General features: G+C 41.2%; 1 pseudogene; it reads left to right on the top strand.

Moving 5' to 3' along the window:
- LOC105496851 (tyrosine-protein phosphatase non-receptor type 11-like) overlaps positions 1-467 on the top strand; it is a 1,361-nt pseudogene extending 894 nt beyond the window's left edge.
- Positions 468-17,907: the final 17,440 nt, after the last annotated feature.

Raw genomic sequence — 17,907 nt, 5'->3', positions numbered from 1 at the left:
TTTCATTGTGATCGATAGTCTTATCGACATCATCAGAGATGAAGGTGTTGACTGCAACATTGATGTTCCCCAAACCATCCAGATGGTGTGGTTCAAGAGGTCAGGGATGGTCCAGACAGAAGCACGGTACCGATTTATCTATATGGCAGTCCAGCGTTATATTGAAACACTACAGCGCAGGATTGAACAAAAGCAGAAAAGCAAGAGGAAAGGGAACGAATTTACGAATATTAAGTATTCTCTAGCAGACCAGACGAGTGGAGACCAGAACCCCCTCCTGCCTTGTACTCCAATGCCACCCTGTGCAGAAATGAGAAAAGACAGGGCTAGAATCTATGAAAACGTGGGCCTGATGCAACAGCAGAAAAGTTTCAGATGAGAAAACCTACCAAAACTTCAGCACAGAAATAGATGTGGACTTTCACCCTCTCCCTAGAAAGATCAAGAACAGACAGAAAAAAGTTGATGTGAAGACAGAATTTGGATTTGGAAGGCTTGCATTGTGGTTGACTACTTTTTGATAAGCAAAATTTGAAACCATTTAAAGACCACTGTATTTTAACTCAGCAATACCTGCTTCCCAATTACTCATTTCCTCAGATAAGAAGAAATCATCTCCACAATGTAGACAACATTGTATTTTATAGAATTTCATTTTAAAGTGAGGAAGCAGTTAAATTGTGCACTATATTTTGCAGATTATGGGGATTCAAATTCTAGTTATAGGCTTTTTTTTCTTTTTATAACCTTAACCAGTTTAATTTTTTTTCCTCATTGTGGGGGATGATAAGAAGAAGAAAAGATTTGGGAAAATTAAGTATCAACATCCTAGAAAAGTGAGAACAATCTCATTTACCATCATGTATCCAGTAGTTGATAATTCATTTTGATGGCTTCTCTTTTTGGCCAAATGAGAATTAGGCCAGTGCCTGAGATTGTCAGAAGCTGACTGTTCTACCTTTGCATTGGCATTAAATAGTCATAGAAAAAGAATCACAGATATTTATGAATTAAGAGGTGTAGCTTTTTTTTTCCCCAGCCGATAGTTTAGCTGTTGACTGAGAAGGTTGTGGTGGGAAAACGTTTGCCATATTTTCTTTGCATTTGAGTAATTGTCTTGTACTTAGAAAAAAGGCATCTATGAATGACCAGTGTTTTTGGTTGTCAAATGTTGCCAACAAGCTTACCCCAAAACTTTATTGGCTTAAAAAATGCCCCACCCCCAACTGTTCTTCAGGCTGAGCTGGGCTCAGCTGGGCTGTTCTTCTACCAACCGGCAGGTGGCCACTCATGTGGTCAGCAGGTCGGTGGAGAGACTGGGGTGGCTGGGCTTCTCTCTCTGCCTGCACTCCTGCATCTGTCCTTCTCTGTGTAATCTCTCTAAGTGGCCTTGCTGGCAGGGTAGCTAGACCTCTCACATGCAGCTCAGAGTTCCCAAGAGCTTGAAAGAAGTGGCCAGGCCTTCTGAAGGCTTAAGTCCAGAATTGTCGCAGCATCCTTTCTACTGCCCTCTATTGATGATGATGATGATGATGATGATGATGATGATGATTTTTTCTAATCAGAAGAGAGCTGGAGTATTACCTCTACTTACTAAACAAGTTATAAGCCCAGCCCAGATTCAAGAAAAGGGTGTGAAGTGGAGGTGCAGTTAATGGGGGGGCCACTAGTCTAACAGACAGTCACAACCCCTGCCATGGAAAACCAAGGATATTAGCAAAAGTAGAAGTTGCTAGTGACCTTGGGAAGCTGAAGCTGTTTACAGTAGCTGGGACAAGTTGAAAGTCAGACTAAGAAATAAAGAGAGGGCCTTCAAGAAGCTTCCTGAATGATTTCTGCCAGCCCTGAGCCTATTTTTAGAACCAGCATTTGGGGAAACTGATCTTGTGAGGATGGATATGTTTAGGGACACAGGGCTTTTGAAAGCAGCACCACCTGACTGGGGCACCCCCAGACTTGGGAAATGTGACTCTTTTAATGCCACTGGCTTTTAGTCAGGCCACAGTGAGAAGGAACAGCCCTAACAGGCCTCCAGTTGGGTTGAATGAACTCATTTTTGTTTTAGCCAACCGGTAAGATTTGCTAATGTTCTACCTTAAGAGCCTTCTCCAAAGACATCCCTCTTTGTCTCATGTGTTGAAACATCATTCAGTGTGGATATTTCAATGAAAATATCATTGGTTGACTTTTGTAATGGTAACAGTAATAAAATCTTTGCCGTGAAGTTAGGGTCTCTTTGGATTCTTCTGACTTTGGCTGCTGAAAGGAAGGCCGAGATCCAACCCTGATAGTATTTCCTTTCTGAGGTCTCTCAGTCCCTTGAGACCCTGAGGTAGTTTGGCTGCCATTCTCACAGAAAAAATGTATATTAGACCCCACCCCCACCCCCAATATTCATTGAACATTGAATTGCTTCAGAACACAGGTTGACCTGAAGGTATTGCCTTATTAGGGAAGTGTCATGACTGCTGTCTTCTAGTCAAATTTGTAAAGAAAAAGATTCCAGTTCAGTATTTGTAGCAAGAAGCTTGAATCCTGTTCTTTTTATTGCATTGTGACATTGACTCATTCTCCATTTTGCTTTGGTTTTGTCTTGACTTGACTTTGCGGGTAAAGTCTTTCACCAGCACACAAGAGTTTGATTGTACAAATATATCTCCTGCATTAACATCTCTGCCTGTTGCTTAAGATCAATTGTTTTTATACTCAGAATGGAAATACCTGATCTTGGCTAGCTTTGTTTGTTACATTGATTTCATTTAGATTTCCCTCCACAAGGTCAGCAAACTATCACGTTCTTGTGTAAACTCAGGCCAAGGCCAGAGTTATCATAGTCCCTAGGCTGCTAAGGCTTATCGTGTGTTTGGTAAAAGGTGATTGCAGGTTCTCAGATGAGGTTACTTTAAATGGGATAGAATCAGGCAGAGTGACTGGGATGATGGAGAAAGCTCAAGCTGCAGGTTTTAAAAAAAGTTGTAGAAATGAATAGTTCCAAAGACGTGGTTTCTGAGGAAGTCAGAGAACCGAGGGCCAGAGCAGTCCTTAATGGGTGAATCAGGTTATTTGGAAAGTCGGTGTGACAGACACATGGATGCCATCTACTTCTAGGTTGCTAGTAGGTATTAAATACGCACAATATTCCACAGCTCACTGAGAATTTTAAAATTATAAGCAAAGGATTTTATATTTTGGGGTGAAAGAGTTATCTGGCATGTGGTATTGGGGTTTTTAAAAAAAGCTACATTTCACAGTGTTAATAACTTTTTTAAAAAAATAACTAAAAGGCACTTCATGTCTAGTGTGTGGTCTTTCTGAAACTTATGGTCATCTCTCCCACTGAAATCAAGGTCTTTTCAAATGTGGCTAAATGGGGATGAGAAAACAGGGGTAGGACTTTCTTGGTGTGTGTGCATTCTTTAAAGAGCCCAGTTGCTTCAGGGAAACAGCTAAGAAAATGGTCAAGATTATTTTTAGAGGTTATTTTATTGGGGATTTTAAGAACTAATGACATCTTGAGTTATTTTTAGTTCAGGGGGATGTGGAAAGGCTTGCAATTATGAAGTGTTTTGTTGTAACCTAGTATCCATAAGGGAAACTTAAGACTGTAGACATAACTACAAAGCCAGTGCAGCTTTTGGTTTCTGTATGTGGTTGGGGGAATCAAGTTTTACATTTGGCAAGCACATGGCCTCCCTGATGTCACGATGCCTTGGTTAGGATCTGTATTTACTCTCAATTTTGTTGAAATCTTTTTTCCTTCTTCCTCTTGAAAAGTTCCAAAATACAGTTTATTGGATCATTCATCACTAAAAATGTGTTCCTTTTTCACTACAGGCAGTTCACACAAGGCAAAAACTATTAAACAGTTGGTTTTAGTGTGTCGTATAACTTTGCTGTATATTAAACTAATTTTGACAGGTTTTCATCCTAAGCCTCAAATCGTGTAATTAATAATTTGCCTGTTTATTTATGACCTAATTGTGATTCTTTTATTAATAAAAGCTAATGGGAAAAGGATCCCTGATTAATAAATAAATAAATAATAAATAAATAAACCACACATACGTAAGAGTGTGTGTGTGTGTGTGTGTATATATGTATATACTATACATCGTTACATTGTTAATAGTGGCAAAAAACGGAAACAGGTATTTACCAGTAGGGCTATGGCTAAATAAATTGTGACACAACCGAATTATGGAATATTATTCAGCTGGTAGAAATGACTGCTCAGCTCATTTTTTGAGGCCCCGATACCAAAACCAGACAGAAACATCAGAAGAAAAGAAAACTACAGACTGGTATTTCTTAGGAATATAGATAAAAAAATCTTCAACAACATGTTAGCAATCCAAGTCCAGCAGTATATTGAAAAGATTATACATCATGACCAACCAGAATTTATTCCAGGAATGCAAAATTGATTTAACGTCTGAAAATCAATCCATGTAACACATGAAATTAACCCATTTATGCCTGAAGTTGCAATTTTTTTAATTTTTGCAATCAGACCTTGGCAATGACCTTAAGCAGTAGGATATAAATAACTCCCACATGCTTAGGGTTCCAATAATGGAACACCAGGCATCAGTAGGCTAATAGAATTAAGGACAAAAGTATGATCATCTCAATAAACACAGAAGAAAGAATTGACAAAATCCAACACTGCTTCATGACAAAAGCACTCAACAACTAGACTAGAAGAGTATTTGTGAAACTTGATAAAGGCCACCTACAAAAATCCCCACGGCTAACATAATATTCAATGATGAAAGGCTGAATGCTTTCCCCCAAGATCAGGAACAAAATAAAGATGTCCATTCTTGTCACTTCTATTCAACATTGTGCTGGATTTTCTAGCCAGGGCAGTTAGGCAAGAAAAAGAAGTATCAGCATCCAAATTGAAAAAGGAAGGTGTAAAACTATCTCTATTTGCAGATGACATAATCCTGAATATAGGAAATCTTAGGGAATGCACGCTCACACACACAATACCAGAACTAACGAATAAGTTTAGCAAAATTGCAGGTTGCAAGATCAACATACAAAATCAATTGTGTTTCTGGCCAGGCACAGTGCCTCACGCCTGCAATCCCAGCACTTTGGGAGGCTGAGGTGGGCGGATCACTTGAGGTCAGGAGTTCAAGACCAGCCTGGCCAACATGGCAGAACCCTGTCTCTACTAAAAATACAAAAATTAGCCAGGCGTGGTGGTACACACCTGTAGTCCCAACTACTGAGGCAGGAGAATCTCTTGAACCTGAGAGGTGGAGGTTGCAGTGAGCCGAGATTGTGCCACTGCACTCTACCTTGGGCGACAGAGTGAATAAGACTCTGTCTCAAAGAAAAAAAAAAAATTCAATTGTGTTTCTATACACTAGCAACAAACAATCTGAAAACAAAATTATAAAAAACGATGTATTTATAATAGCATCAAAAATAATAAAATACTTAGGAATAAATTTAACAAAACAAATGCAAAACTTATATCTGAAAACTTCAAAACATTGTTGAAAGAAATTAAAGAAGACTTAGATAAACGGAAAAAAATTTCATGTTCATGAATTGGAAGACAAATATTGTTAAGATGGCAATATTCAATACAATCCCTAGCAAAACAACAGCTAGCTCCTTTGCCAAAACTGACAAGTTGATTTAATAATTCGTATGTAAATGGGAGGGACACAGAATAATCAAAATAATTTTGAAAGAGAATAAAGTCAGAGAATGTCTTAGTCTGTTTTGTGCTGCTATAACAGGGTAGCACATGCTGGGTATTCTGTGAACAGAAATTTATTGGTTCACTGTTCTGGAGGCTAGGAAGCCCAAGATCAAGGAACCAGCATCTGACAAGGGCCTTCTTGCTGCATCATCCCATGGCAGAAGGGCAAAGAGAGGGCAAGAGGGGCAAAAAGATGGGACAGAAAAAGAGTGCAAAAGCGAGCAAGAGAGAAAGAGTGCATGTGAGCAGGAGAGCAAGAGGGGCAGAGCCCTCTTAGCCTAATCACCTACCATTAGGCCCTACCTCCCAACAATGCTGGATTGGGGATTAAGTTTCTAATACATGCTCTTTCAGGGACACATTCAAACCATAGTGGAGGACACAGACCTCCTAATTTTAAAACTTACCACATTTATCAAGGCAGTGTGGTGCTGGCATAAGGTAAACAGATAAATCACAGAATAGAATTGAGAGTCCAGACACAAACCCTCACATTTATGGTCAATTGATTGTCAACAAGGGTGCCAAGACAGTCCAATGGGGAAAGGAAAATCTTTTCAACAAATGGTGCTGAGCCAACTGGATAACTTCATGCAAAAGAATAAAGTTGGAACCTTTCCTCATGTCCTACACAAAAAATAACTCAAAATGGATCAAAGGCCTAAACGTAAGAGTTAAAACTATAAAACTCTTGGAAGAAAGTATAGGAGTAAATCTGGCGGCCTTAGGTTAGGCAAAGTCTTCTTAGATATGACACCAAAGACATTAGCAACAAAAGAAAAAATGTAGCTAATTTGGACTTCATCAAAATAAAAAACTTCTGTACTTTAAAGGATATCATTACAAAAGTGAAAAGACAACCAGAATAATAGGCTGTCATACATACATACATACATACATACATACATACTTATTTATTTATTTATTTATTTATTTATTTATTTATTTATTTTGAGTCAGCATCTCACTCTGTCACCCAGGCTGGAGTGCAGTGACCCAATCTCAGCTCACTGCAACCTCCGCCTCCCGGGTTCAAGTGATTCTCCTGCCTCAGCCTCCTGAGTAGCTGGGACTACAGGCGCCCGCCACCATGCCCGGCTAATTTTTTTGTATTTTTAGTAGAGACGGGGTTTCACCGTGTGAGCCAGGATGGTCTCGATCTCCTGACCTCGTGATCCGCCTACCTCGGCCTCCTAAAGTGCTGGGATTACAGGCGTGAGCCACCTCGCCTGGCCAGGTTGTCATGTATTTAATAAGAGACTTGTATGAAGAACCATCACAACTCAATAGTCAAAAGATAACTCAATTAAAAACGGGCAAAAAATCTGAGTAAACTTTTCTTCAAAGAAGATATATGAATGGCCAGTAAGCACATGAAAAGGTGTTCAGTATCATAGCCCTCAGGAAAATGCAAATCAAAACCACAATGAGATACCACTTCACTCATTAGTATGGCTATAATTTAAAAAAGACTTAATGGACAATCACAATTGTTGGCAACTATATGGAGAAATAGAAATTCTCATACACTGCTGATGTTAATTTAAAATGGAGCCTCCAGGACAGTGAGCCAATAAATTTCTATTCACAGAATACCCAGTCTGTGCTATTCTGTTAGAGCAGCACAAAACGGACTAAGACATTCTCTGACTTTGGCAATTCTTCAAAAGGTTAAATATAGGGTTCTTGAATGACCCAAAAATTTCACTACTATATATATAACCAAAAGAAATGAAAATGTATATCCACATGAAAACATGTACATGAATGTTCACAGCAGCATTATTTCTAATAGTCAAATGACGGAAACAACTCACGAGTCTACCAACAGATGAATGGATAAACAAAACGTGGTACATTCTTTCAATAGACTCTACTATTTGGCAAGAAAGCAATTAAGTACTGATGCATGCTACAATGTGCATGAATAAGTTAAAGAATCCAGAAACAAAAGATCATATATCATACAATTCTATTTATATGAAATATTAAGAATGGGAAAATCCATGGATACAAAAATTAGTTTAGTGGTTGTCCCTTGCAACCTTAATCTACTTTGGGGGGAAGCGGGAAATAATGGGTATAGCATAACAGGACTGATAATAGGTATAGAATTTCTTTTTGAAGCAATGAAAATGTTCTAAAATTGATAGGGGTCATAATTGCCCAGTTGTGTACATATACTAAATATCATTGAATATACCATTAAATGGTATATTGTATGGTATATGAATTATATCTTAATAAAGCTGTGATTTTTAAAAAATAAATGAGTTAAATTTCTATGTATTGACTTGGAGGGATGTCCATGGTATACTTTTAAGTCAGAAAAGAGAGTTCTATAGTAATATACATGCCGTAATCCCACTTTTTGTTTTAAAATGTGAATATATATATGTACATGAACAAATTTTCAAAGGATGCATACCAGACTGTTTGTTCACACTGGAAGTAGGAAGGAAGGGGGTGGCAGCAAGGGGAGATTATTAACTTTTTATTAGACATATTTGGATTTTTTTCACTTTTTTTTTTGAGACAGAGTCTTACTCTGTCACCCGAGTCATCTTGGCTTGCTGCAAACTCTGCTTCCTGGGTTCAAGTGAATCTCATGCCTCAGCCTCCTGGGTAGCTGGGATTACAGGCACGTGCTACCACGCCCAGCTTATTTTTGTAGTTTTTGGTAAAGAAGGGGTTTCACCATATTGGTCAGGCTGGTCTCGAACTCCTGACCTCAAGTGATCCACCTGCCTCGGCCTTCCAAAGTGCTGAGATTACAGGTGTAAGCCACCGCACCTGGCCTTTTCACTATTTTTTTAGAAAAAAACTTTAGGAAGTTGATTAATTTATAAAAGTTTTGGTATACTTGTTGAAAATAAATGCCTTTGGCCGGGCGCGGTGGCTCAAGCCTGTAATCCCAGCACTTTGGGAGGCCAAGATGGGTGGATTACGAGGTCAGGAGATCGAGACCATCCTGGCTAACACGGTGAAACCCCGTCTCTACTAAAAAATACAAAAAACTAGCCGGGTGAGGTGGCAGGCGCCTGTAGTCCCAGCTACTCAGGAGGCTGAGGCAGGAGAATGGCGTGAACCCGGGAGGCGGAGCTTGCAGTGAGCTGAGATCTGGCCACTGCACTCCAGCCTGGGCGACAGAGCAAGACTCCGTCTCAAAAAAAAAAAAAAAAAAGAAAATAAATGCCTTTGACCAAAGATATTTAAAACCCAAGAAAGGATCCACCAGCATTCATGTAAGATTGTAACAACCGGATTTCTCCCTGTGAGTGACATTCATACAAGGTAACTCTGTTGCTTCCTACAGTTGCAAACACTAATGGATCTCCTTTTTTACCGTGCCAGTTAAACTGAACTCCAAACAATGGTTGGTTATGATGTTCCTCGAGATTGTTTATACATTTGAAAGAATATTTGCATTTCTTTGACTTCCATTTTCCCTTTCCCCAGCTTTTCCTTTCAGTTGCCTTTGGTGTGTTTGTAGGTGGATCAGGGCATTCAGTGTTTGTTAACACTTTCTATACTGACGGCGTCATCATTCTCATCTCCAAAGAGGTCCAGGTTGCTGTTCCGTCACTGCTTAGCTTCTCAGTTTCACTTTTTAATTGGGCATGTAGGATATGTATTTTTTTAAAAGTGAAATAAAGAAAGAAAATCAAATCATTGAAAAAGAGAGTGGGGACAGAAAGAAAGGGAGATTGGAGCAGGGGAGAGAGTGGAGGCTGAGGGAAGGAAGTAGGGCAATTAAGCATACTAAAGGTGACCAGGACTTGCCCTAAAAGAGTAGAAATAAAAAGCAGACAGACTCCCAGGATGCTGTAAAAGTACGATTAAGAAATAGGACTTAATTCCTGAGTGAAGATGAGATGGTTTGAAGAGAAAAGGAGTTGTTGCTAACTCCCAGATTTCAGGCTGGTCTATGAATAAGGAGGCTTCCTAGAGTGTGGTTTTGAATTGGAGGTACTGGCTGGCTGATCACATAAAGACACAGGATGGATGAGTGGTTTGCAAAGAGATACCATTAGACGGAGGGAGAGACCAGTGGTAGAAGAGACAGGACCACACGTAGGATGCTGAGGACCACGTCTGCACAAGAGGAGCTTCTTGTGAAGGAATATGTGAGAAGCAGAGAGGAAGAAGGATATCCAGGAGATTGCAATGACATCCCAGGAACAAAAGGATGGGTGAGTTTCGAGAAGGACAACAAGGAGTCTGCAGCAGTTAGCTGAACTTGTGACCAAAGGGTCATTCACTGTAAAGCTACATGGAGCATTTTTGACAGAGGAGGTGTGGAATTGAAAGACTAGTGGGGGCTGAAAGTAAAGCAAGGACTGAAAGTAAAGGGGAGGTAGCAAGTGAAAACTATACTTTTGAGAATGTTCTCATCGAAGGGAATGGAAGTGATGAAATTGGAGCTTGATTAAAAAGGCAGAATCTACGGAAGGTGTTTTTAGGATGGAGGAAATACCCATATGTTTGTAGGCTAAGTGGAATGACCACTTGAGAGGGAGGGATCAGGTACCAAAAGAGAGAGTATTAGGAGAGGACAGAATGAAGAATAACAGCTGATAGAGTTTGGCTTGGGAATAAACGCTTCTTCTTTATTCTTCTAAGAGGGTGGAGAGAGAAAAAGAGATGAAAAAAAGACACTTTTTGGTGGAGAGAAGTTGAGAATATTTTCCAAGAGCCCCCAATCAGGGATGATATTTAAAATATGTAACAACCAGTGCAGAAAAGACACCAGCCTGTCAGACACTGGCTGCCCACCTCAGCAGATCCAGGAGGCCTCCTTCTCCATTTGCTGTTAACTCTTTAGTTGCCGGATCATAGCAAGGTCTCAGGGTAAAGACTGGGCAGTTGAGCGGCAGACAGCAGAGTGGGACAATAAAACAATCAGGCTGAAGCAAGAGCACTTGCTTAGAACTTTAAAAAACTGAATAAGAATTACTAAAAGTCCTCAAAAAAGGATATCATACTGCAAAATAATTAGTAATCAGCTCTCTAATTTAGGAGGTTTTTTTAAATCAATAGAGAATGGATGACTTCCATAAGCTTAATGCATGTTGGCAAAAAGTCCAAAAAGGGGACTGATTAAAATCAAAATTGCTTGCTCTTTTGGCTTATTCTCTTGTAGCAGACAAGAATCTCCTAGCTAAAATAGGGAAAATGGAGTAAGATAGGGAAAATTTCAGAACACAGGATCTGGTTTTCATTTGCAGCTCTCCCTCTGAACACCAGTCGCAGATGGCTTTGCAACTCTGTTTCTCACTGGAGGAGGATGGCAGGAGTGATACAGGAATTCAGAGAATAAAGGAAAATGCTCCGGAATTCCCAGATCACAATTGCCAAGTGCATAATATGGAAACTGCCACCAAGGTAACATGTCACCTCCAAAGGAAGGCATCACTGTGCTTGTCAGTAACTCATTTTGGAAATACTTCTTCCTTATCATTCCAAACCACTGCAGCGATCTCACGCCAGATATGCTGGTCTGACGGCTGCTCACCTGTGGAACAGTCCGAAAACTTTGTCCTTGATCTGTGGTGTGCTGTAGCCTTTCCAAATAGAATTTTCTTACGGAAAGAGGCCTTGACAATCATCTTATCCAGGCCCTTTAGAGATGAGGAAACTACAGCAGATGCTTATTTAATAGAAGGTTAAGTAACATTTAGATTCCTGACTCTTTTAATCCAGTATCCTTATTTCTAACTTAGTTGTTGGAAAGCTTAAACTATAATTTATATACATACAAAGGGAATTTCTTGACACATATGACATGCTAATAATTCAGGTAAGATGCCAGAATGAGACATCCTCAGAGGTTTTAAGATATAATATGGAGTGCATTGTATTTGAATGAATAGCTGATATGCTGACCCAGCTGGGCTCATGGGTACAGTCAGAATGCAGCTGTATTCTCTTCCATTACATCTGCTCTATGGGGCCTGTTTTCCTGTCCTTCAGATGACTGAATACACAGGCCCTGTGACATTTTAGGCTACTCCCAAATAATTAAAAGACCTCTGATTACTTTTAGCCAAAAATATACTCTCATTTCAGTAATTAATATGCATAGTACAGGTCGAGCGTGGTGGCTCATGCCTGTAATCCCAACACTTTGGGAGGTCAAAGTGTGCGGATCACTTGAAGTCAGGAGTTTGAGACCAGCCTGGCCAACATGGTGAAACCTCATCTCTACCAAAAATATTAAAAATTAACTGGGCATGATGGCACACACCTGTGATCCCAGCGATTTGGGAGGCTGAGGTGGGAGGATCACTTGAACCGGGAGGCAGAGGTTGTGGTCAACAGAGATTGTGCCACTACACTCCAGCCTGGGTGATAGAGTGAGACTCCGTCTCAAAACAAGGGGAAAAAAAGGTTGTTAGAAGAGATAAGATACAGGCATACCTTGGAGATATTATAGGTTCGATTCCAAACTACTGTAATAAGGAGAATATTTCAATAAAGCAAGTGTCTCTCTCTCTCTCACACACATGCACAAATATATATGCATAGTACAATTTTAGCGAGAAATTCATTTTTAGGTATGTACCCAAAGGAATATAAATCATTCTACCATAAAAACACATGGACCTGTATGTTCATTGCAGCACTATTCACAATAGCAAAGTCAGGGAATCAACCTAAATGCCCATCAACAGTAGACTGGGATGGGCATGGCGGCTCAAGCCTATAATCCCAGCATTTTGGGAGGCCGAGGCAAGCGGATCACTTGAGCTCAGGAGTTTGAGACCAGCCTGGCCAACGTGGCGAAACCCTGTCTCTACTAACAGCACAAAAAATTAGCTGGGCATGGTGGTGCACGCCTGTAATCCCAGCAACACAACAGGCTGAGGCAGTGCTTGAACCCAGGAGGCGGAGGTAGTGGTGAGCCAAGATTGTGCCACTGCACTCCAGCCTGGGTGACAGAGTGAAACTGTCTCAAAAAAAAAAAAAAAAAGAAAAGAAAAGAAAAGAAAAGAAAAGAAAAAGAAAAAAAATAGACTGGATAAAGAAAATACGGTACATATACACCATGGAATATTATGCAGCCATAAAAAAGAATAAGATCATGTCCTTTGCAGCAACATAGGTGGAGCTGGAGGCCATAATCCTAAACAAATTAACGCAAGAACAGAAAACCAGACACCGCATATTCTCACTTAGAAGTGTAAGCTAAACATTGAATACACATAGACAGAAAGAAGTGAACAACAGACATGGAGCCTACTTGAGTGTGGCAGGTGCGAGGAGGGACAGGATTGAAAAACTCCCTATTGAATACTATGCTTTTACCTGGGTGACAAAATAATCTGTACATCAAACCCCTGTGACACACCGTTTACCTATATAACAAACCTGCATGTGTACCCCTGAACCTAGAAGTGTTTTTAAAAATGTGTGGTACAGTAAAATAATCTTAAAAATTCCACACTTCAGTGGGAAAAGGTGAGTAATGGTAGGCTTCCTGTGTTCTCCTTCCAGCCTAATGCTTCCACCTCTTTCTACTCTCACTGGCTACCCGGTTCCTCCAGGATGGAAGAGGGGAAGAAAGAGCTGAGGAGTCGGAAAGGTGTTGGATGGCTCTGGCTACCATGGCTACCTCTGGCCATGGCAGATGTTTCCAGCTGATGCTTTCTCTTATGAGCCCTGTGGTGGGTTTGTTGGACATCACTTACCACAGCCACCCTGCTGGGGAGCTTCTTACCACCCATTCATCCCCTTGGCATGAGCAGGTTCATTTTGCCTTTGCTTCGTTGCTTTAGAGTTTTACCCTGGACCCTGAACATTTGGAGGCAAACCTCTGGCCTCTTGCTGCAGAGACCCCTGCCTTTCCAAGCAATCCTCTTGGGTACAATCAAGGCCAATCCTGCCCTGTGTCACTCTCTTAGACTTGTCTTCTGTGAGAGTAAATTACTTCCCTGACCACAGTCTCTACCTGATATTCAGGCCACTTTTGCTAACTCTGGTCCTTTAGGTTTCTCAGGCATGAGCCAGGCACCAGTCCGTGGTACTCCCCAAACTGCAGGGGACATCCACGGAGCTCTCCAAGAGGTCTTCCTGAAGTCTTTCTCACCAGACTTAAGGTGAGAGAAAAACCCCGTTCCCCTCCCTGTGGTAAGTGCAGAGAAAGGACCTCTTAGAATGCCTATGACAGGGTAAACGAGAAATTCAGGAACACTCCTTTGGAAATCCTACATAGTAGTCCAGAACTTTGTTTGGAATGTGAGTGTGGTTGACAACTATTATCTGAGCCCTCTCTCAAAATGGGACTAAAATAAAGGCTTCCATTTAACATCCTGTGACCAGATGTATTCTCACGATCATTCCAATTGCTCTTACAAGGTTTTGTGTAATAGACAGTTTTGATAACAATAAAATGCCATTCCAATGATGGAGTCTCACTCTGTCCCCAGGTTGGAGTACAGTGGTGTGATCTCGGCCCACTGCAACCTCCCACTCCCTGGTTCAAGCGATTCTCCTGCCTCAGCCTCCTGAGTAGCTGGGATTACAGGCATGCACCATCACACCCAGCTAATTTTTTGTATTTTTAGTGGAGACAGGGTTTCACCATGTTGGCTAGGATGGTCTCGATCTTCTGACCTCGTGATCCGCCTGCCTCAGCCTCCCAAAGTGCTGGGATTACAGGCGTGAGCCACCGCGCCCTGCTGACTTTATTGTTTATCAGAGACTACTTGGATTACCAGTTGTTGGATAAGGTTTGACAATAACTTTGTTATACAGAGATTTTTATTATAATGAGAGTCATTGCAATTGGACCAGCAGCAGGGATTTACAGAATCCCTGAGAGCGTTATTTATGAGCTGTGCTTCTCAATTCTGTTTTTTCAAATGAATTAGGGAAGTGATTTGAATCATAAAACAACAAAAACAAATTGACTGCCCAAGAGAAAGAAAATGAGCAAGAATATAAAATTTCTTTGTAATTCTAAATGTTGTGTAGTGGTTTCAGTTAGATGATAAATTCATTTATATCAGGAAAAACTACTCCCCTCCCCCCAACTCAGAAAGATGGATGTTTGTGTTGTTCACCACAGTTAGGACATCAACCTTGTAGAACAACACGGTGTCGAAATCAGGATGCCTCATTGTGGTTCTGTAGAATGTTGATGTCTCTGAGTGTGAATCTCCATTTGACACAAAATTTTACAAAGTTTGTGGCTGGCAACTCTTTCTGGAGCTTACACTCTATTTCTTTAATGCCCCAGTCTCTAACTCTGTGCTTGGCTCTTTCCTCACAGCCTGAATCATTTTGGAACATATCAACAGATTATTTAAAGGTACAAAATGAACATTTGTATGTATTTTTTAAAAAGACAGCCAGTTGTGATCAAACTCCTTACCATCGGTAGGACACACACGAGAGTTCTGAGATCAGAGGAAGAGAGTTCACATATGAGAAGGCAGAACCAAGCTCAGTGGTGTAGGGGTTCTTGGGAACAGGGGGAGTGCTGCAGGTGTTAGACAGAGAACCTAAATCCTTCACCACCAATAGCTATTCCAGAGATGGTCTTTGAATTGGAGGCGGAAGTGGACAGAACCTTTATTCAATGTCACATTTTACAATGGATCAATGTGACAACCTCCCAAGTGATGCCAAGGAACAGCACATCCTCCGAGAGCTAGCTTCCTATAAAAAGGAGTAAGAAGAGGATGTAGGAAGATCCTCACAAATATGTGCTTACCTCATCAACACAACAATTCCTAACTCTCACTCCCCAAATACTCAGGACCAAGCTGCCTTGGGGCCTTTACTGGTCTTTGTGAGGTAGAAGCAAGTGCTGGCTGGAAGCCTTCAGAGATTCATTTAAAATTCATCCCCCCAAAAAAATACTCAAAAGAAAAAAGAGACAACCAGTTCTGGAAAAGTATTTCAGTCTTACACCCATATGTGATTTAAAATATCCAAGGTCATATTGAGTACATGGTGGACAACAAATTTTAACAGATGGAATACCAAGAAAAAGGCACAGAGAAACCCGTGTTTTGCTTGTACTCTCGAAGCTTCACTCGAACTCTCATGACATTCACAGAATCTGCTTATAGCAACCAACTCTCCTTCATGGCCAGCATTTTAACATACAATTTCAGCTGGTAATATCACTGTCAGGAATGTAAATCATTCCTGACTTTTTGGGTTTATTTGGAGATGAAGGCGGCGGTGATTTAGTGGTGCTGAGGAATGGCACTGAGCCTGCGATCCTCACAAACTCAAGTTGGTTTTTTTTTTAGGAAACACAGGCCTGGCTCTAAATGAAAATGAAAATGTTGAAATAAATTAAACCTGGTGCAAAGGCTCTCAATCCTTCCACAAAAAAATGGGGGAGGGGAAAGTAAGGGCATTTTACAAATTGGGAGCCCTATTCCCAAGAAAGGCAGTGACATGGCATGGCCATGTCAGAATCACCTACAGTTCTTTGTCAGAATACCTATGTTCTGGTTTTCCCCCACCATCACCTCCAATCAGGTTTTGACTCTGGGTCTGAGGTGAACGCAGGCATCTCTATTTTTTCTAAAGCCTCCACTGGTGATTCTGATGTAAAAACAGAATACCGCTTCTGTGTTTGAGGGACAGCTAATAATATTTGGCTGGATCTAGTTCCAAAAGAATGAATTGGAAGGTCTAGCTAGAGGACTCTTTCCATTATTGCAGAGAGAAATGAATGGCATGGGGACAGGGAGTAGACGTATTATCAGAGGTGGGGTTCATGGATGGGCCTCAAGCAATTCTTAACTTTGGGGGAGTCAGACCACTTTGAGGGTCTGATTCATGTGTAGTTACTCTCCTCAGAAAAATACTCATAAGCTAATCCCCAAAAAATAATAAATTCATTTATATCAGGAAAAACCACCCCCCACCCTCCAACTCAAATAGATGGATGTTTGTGCTGTTCACACAAACTGTTCCCACAAAATTGAGCATATACTTTCAAGAGAGTCTAGACTCTCTTGAAGTTTTTGCTTTTGCTGTTTTAATTGAATGGATAACTGTCTCACTCATTAAAATAAGGAAGACAAGAGAAGGCAAGATCCCTGGTCTCAGGAAGCTTACAGTCTAGTAGCCAGGAGAAAACAAGAAATCAATATACAGAAAAAACAACAACAAAAAAAATCAATATACACATAGTAGACGATAATCACAAGAATTGTGGGAAAGGGAGAGTTCTGGAACCGAACATTAATTGCAGAATTTGAACATGCCGAATTGGAGAAGATTCTTAGAAACACCTGGTTGGGCCTGGCGCGGTGGCTCACTCCTGTAATCCCAGCACTTTGGGAGGCTGAGGCGGGCGGAGCACTTGAGGCCAGGAGTTTTGAGACCAGCCTGGCCCACGTGGCGAAACCCCGCCTCTACTGAAAATACAAAAATTAATTGGGCATGGTGGCGGTCGCCTGTAATCCCAACTACTCAGGAGGCTGAGGCGACAGAATCGCTTGAACCCGAGAGGCAGAGGTTACAGTGAGCCGACATTGCGCCTCTACTCCAGCCTGGGCGACAGAGCAAGACTCCGTCAAAAAAAAAAAAAAAAAAAAAAAAGAAAAAGAAAAAAGGGAATGCCTACTTGGAGAGACAGCAGTTTAAAGGACACAAGTGTGGTACGGAAGCCCCCAGAAGAATGGAGGGCAGACTGACAAAGGCGGGTTGATAAAGGAGAGCCCCCTGTGGGAGGGGCCTGTGTTTGGAACCTGGGCTCGTGATGAGCCTGAGATAAAAGTGGCATTGATCCATGCTGCTGCAAGAGGTCACTGACATGGTGCCATGGGGTCCCATGGTAGGTTGGGGGTCTGGGGTGGGGGAAGCTGTCAAAACGCTGATGAACATAGTTTATGACGGACTCAGACGAGACCCGGGGAGGAAAGCTGCAAGCTGGCGCTGGGAGGGCGGCCTTGGTGTCTGCTGTTCATTGCCAGGGTCAGAAGTTGGCTCTGTGTTTGTTCAACAGGATGGTAAAACAAAAACAAAACAAACAAACAAACAAAAAAACGCGGGACAGCGCTGAGTGGAGGAGAACTACATTCAGCCAATGGGCATGAAAACGAATTTTAGCTGCTTTGTGCAAAAACCCTAGGTGTGCGGACGAAAGGGAGCCAGGCAGAAGGTTACAACAGGTCAGGAATAAATAACCACCAGGCGGAGGATCCCAGATTCCG

This window comes from Macaca nemestrina, chromosome 3, assembly GCF_043159975.1.
Source record: "Macaca nemestrina isolate mMacNem1 chromosome 3, mMacNem.hap1, whole genome shotgun sequence".
Classification (NCBI taxonomy): Eukaryota; Metazoa; Chordata; class Mammalia; order Primates; family Cercopithecidae; genus Macaca; species Macaca nemestrina.
Note: the sequence above shows the minus strand (reverse complement) of the source record. Positions and strands in the feature narration are given on the sequence as shown.